This window comes from Pyxicephalus adspersus, chromosome 4 (genome assembly GCF_032062135.1).
Source record: "Pyxicephalus adspersus chromosome 4, UCB_Pads_2.0, whole genome shotgun sequence".
NCBI classification, from domain to species: domain Eukaryota; kingdom Metazoa; phylum Chordata; class Amphibia; order Anura; family Pyxicephalidae; genus Pyxicephalus; species Pyxicephalus adspersus.
In genome coordinates, this window is record NC_092861.1 from 37741654 (window position 1) to 37746023 (window position 4370).

At 35.1% G+C, this 4370-nt stretch overlaps 1 protein-coding gene across 1 annotated transcript in view; it reads right to left on the reverse strand.

The window, feature by feature from the left end:
* The window catches only part of AGTR1 (angiotensin II receptor type 1), a 40849-nt gene extending 37426 nt beyond the window's left edge, over positions 1-3423 (reverse strand). The window contains exons 1-2 of the mRNA XM_072407901.1: positions 3275-3423; positions 3129-3160 (exon numbers count right to left, since the gene is read on the reverse strand). The gene's annotated coding sequence lies outside the window, so the exon portion shown is untranslated. The remainder of the gene's footprint in view (positions 1-3128; positions 3161-3274) is intronic.
* Positions 3424-4370: the final 947 nt, after the last annotated feature.

Here is a 4370-nt window from a genome sequence, read left to right on the forward strand (position 1 = left end):
ATTGTGAAAGATCCTTTCCAAGGACAAATATTGCGTGTGCGTACATAGCCTAACATGGTGATAATATAACAGCAACAGAGGGGAATTATAACAATGGTGACACCTGTTCTAGTTACAACTGGCTAAAAAAGGATTTCTTTGTTTTCACTATTTGTTGTGTCTATGGGATAGCAAATGACAGTAATTGTTCCAAACTGGATACAAGGAACAGAATACCTAACAAGGTTTTTTAGCAAATAATTTAGGAAGTTTATGTCCAGGTATAAGTTAATAGATTTCAATTGGTGCATTTAGAACAAAATAATAGTGCATGCAAATAGCCTCCCCCCCCCCCGGGCAGTTATACATCACCTCAGCTAAAGTGACAGTGTCACTAATAAAAAATACAGAAGTTCAAAGTGTAACAGGCAGCATACAGGCAACTCTCTAACCTTCAACACATTGGATTTGATTTAATAAAGCTCTCCAAAACTGGGGAAGATAGACTAAAATGGGAAAACTTGGGTGATACAGCAAACCTGAAACCTGGAATGGATCTAGTCCACCACTGAAAACATTTGCCAGCTAATAGAAAAATTTTTTTTTTTTTTTAGAAATTGCTGGATCTCTCAGGTTCTCCAATGATAGTCTATTTAGTTGCTACCACTACCAGGGGTTTGCAACAAATTCTGCATGTTCAAACTTTGTAGGTATGGCTAATTTATGTGCTATTTCATTTATATTTCTTTTAACCAAAATCACTTCATGGCCTGTAATTCATGACCAATAGCAAATATTTTAGGTACGCCAGTCCCCTTACAATAATGAAGGTATCTCAGAGCTGCCATAGCATCAGTGTACTGGAAGCTGCTGTAGGTAGAGGGCAGGGAGTGACAAATTGCATCGAGAGATTGGATTCAGTTGGAAAACTCTACTAGCATTTCAAATGAGACATGTTTGGGAATATTTTTACCTTTTTTGGTGGTAAATTGGTATTTATTTTCAATGGATATGGTGCTCAAAGTGCATCGCTAACTTGTTTCTGTCATTCTGACTGGTCTACTATCATACATCAACACATCACACATCACACATTCACTCCTCTATTGCTATAATGTAAGTAAACTATGGGCATTACATTCACTTCCAAGAATACTACAATGACAGACATGGCTTTAAGGAAGAGGATTTTTATTTTTTTAATATTTTAAAATGATGCAGTGACACAATGCCATATACAGGTGCCCACAATCTATAGCAATCAAAAGTTCATACCACTGAAAAGTCCAATCTTTACATGCTTGTCTGTACATTTTTAAGAAGTGACTCCAATGACTTCTGGATTTTCTGCAACTTGTACTTGTAAATGTGTATAAACTAACTGAAAAAGTGCTTTTTTTTACAATTTAAATGAATCAAATTGGGGTGCTGATGCTGTATGTAAGCTGCGTTACTTATTGATTGTAAATAATGCTAATGGCCAAAATGTATTGACAGTACTCACCCTCCAACACACAAATAAACTTTGGTGGAGATTGCTGCAGTGTACCCAATTAGGTCACCACTGAGTATACACTCATGATGTGCACAAGGCTACCTTGTTAAGAAAACTATTCCATCAGCAAATCAGTTTATGAATACAAAGTTTAGATTTTCGAAATATCTGCAGGGTTGGAAAAAACTTTAAACCTCAGGCAAACATTACACCAAAATACATTTCCATCCTTTTTTAAAAACATACCCTTTATTTCAGTTATTTTTTTGACCAAAAATAACAAAATAATAGTTGTTTTCAACTACAGGTAGCATGCAAGTGCCTGGAGCTGTCTTTATAATAGATCTTAACAGGAAGCTGCACACAATTTCTGTACACAATATTCTAAATTACATTACTGTCACCACAGCACAAACAACATCATTAACAGCTTAACCTGAAGTGAATAAGGACAACGGATTACTGATTTATCCTACAAACACAAATTAAAGCCAAGGATAAATGCATTATAGAAAAAAAAGAATAACATAAAGCAAATATTGTGACTAATACTTGAATGTTGTATTATTCTTATCATATTGTATTATAAAAAACAACACTATGAGCAATCATTGCAGATACTGAAGTGTACATTCAATACATAGGGTTTTATTTTAAATATGCTAAATAAACAATCGTAATTAGCTGGTGTTAACAACTAAACATATTAAGGAGATAAAAAATTAAAAATAATTCTGCTAAAACAAGCTGAACTTTAGTCACCCCTCAAAATTATCTTATCTCCCAGGTCAGGGATGCATCTGCTCATAGCATTTCAAATGGGACAGATTTATATATAAAGGGTCACGAATCAACATCTACAGGTTGTAATGGAAAGATAAATAACTGCATTATGATTAATTGCGGTTAATTTACTAAGAGTAGAGACTGTTCACTTAGCAAAGTAAATGTTCACTTTGCAAATTATATGTTAATGTTAGTAAACAGAGTCAAGCTATGAAACACTTTGCACAGCCAATCACTGCTAGCAAAATTCTTTTTTTTTTTTTAATTATTTACGTTTCACATTATTGGCTATTTATAGCAATTACAAGTTCATGATATTTGTTAGCAACCAGTTTGCAAAGTGAACGTTCATTATTAAATTTTGGTTTCCCTGATATTGCACAATGTTATCAAAATTAGCATATATTTGTAAACAGATGTAACTGTGAAATGTGCATTGCAAAATGTGTGAAACCCATGTGTAAAACATTTTTTAAAACAGTTCAGTACACCTACAGTGCATTTTACAACAGTGCAGTGCAAATAATAATGAAGCGCAACAGTACATAGCAACCAGAGGTTATTGAATTTTGGAAAAAGAATTGTGACTGGTAGATGTAAGTTAATTTTAGTCTTAGGTATTTACTAAGTTAATTACACTCCTATTTATTATAACTATAAGTAATGCAAAAAAAAGTATATAAGAGACTGCAACAAATAAGATGGAAACATTAAAACCTGCACATGGTTAAAATAAAGTATGACAAAGTTGTACTCCTAAAACTACACACAATTCCTTAGAGAGAAGAGAAAAGACAGGCTTGCAAAATCATTTTACTTAAATGAAGCTTAAATGTCTCCAAAGAAAAGTTAAGAAAGTATCACTTACTGTTTTATAGCTGAAGAATACCAAGAGACAACCTGTAAGAAATGTCAGTTAATCTTTGACAGGCTCACTTCTCTGTGTCAAAAATGAGTAAAATTGTGCAAATATTATGCAAAGATTGATGATGAGGAGTTTTACTTATTCCCTACCTCTGAATTCAGGATCCGGAACAGAGGTGTCAGTTTACAGGCTGAACTGTACTGGGATGAGGAGCAGACAGAGAAGCATTTATGATTTTCAAAGAAGTGGAGTCAATTTTTTTGATCATGTACTCACAGCTGTGCAGGAGATCAGTGCAGCTCTGTGCCTTATCCTTCACATCAGTTGTATGACACGCCTCTGCTGATCTCATCTTACAGTGTCTTGGAAAACATGGGATGGACATAGGTTTGTAGACATAAAAATGAAAAATAATTGGGTCTTTAAGGAGAATGCATGTTATCATTCACTAACTCTATCTAAACGATATGGAGTTTAGTGTAAACTACTTACTGTGAATCGTTTGCTAAGTATACAATATATCTCTAATGCTAATTTATCTTTTTTAAGGAACTTTCCCAATGTAGTAGTAAAAGAAAGTTTAGGTTTCCATTAAAGATTATCACCTGTGGCAATAAAAAGGAACAATCTATGAAGTGCTTATAAAATCTTTTTAACCCACTTACTTCGAATGAGTTTCATAAAAAACAGATGGAAGCCACCAAAGTTACATACACTTGACAAATTTTTTTGCCCGATAATCGGGAGAATCTGGCGTGTGTACAGCCTACGTCGTTCATCATCCGTGGATCCGTCTTGGCGGATCCACGGACGATGGATGACGAGTGATCGTAATGTAAGGAAAGGGGGAGAGTACGTAGCAGGGTGCGGCTCCATCACTCTCCCCCTCCTCTCTCCATAGAGCAGATCGGTGCTGTATGTACTCATTTATGCATAGTGCAGTTCTTATCGTTGGAAAGGATCATAAAAGACAAAAATTGCACGTGTGTACGCAGCTTAACATAGCAGACCATGATTCTCACACAGGCTGGTAAAGTAGGAATACATCTTTATCAACTTGGATTGTTTTATTTCAATTTAAAGGATCTGGAACTTCCCACCTACCTAACAAATTTTTAAACAGTTCATCATTTATCTGGTGTACTGTAACAATTTCAAGAACCATACCAAGGCCAGGCCACTAAATCCCATGTTACCCTCATGTAGTCCACCACTCTTCTGGGGAACCCTCAGTCCTCTGCCCTC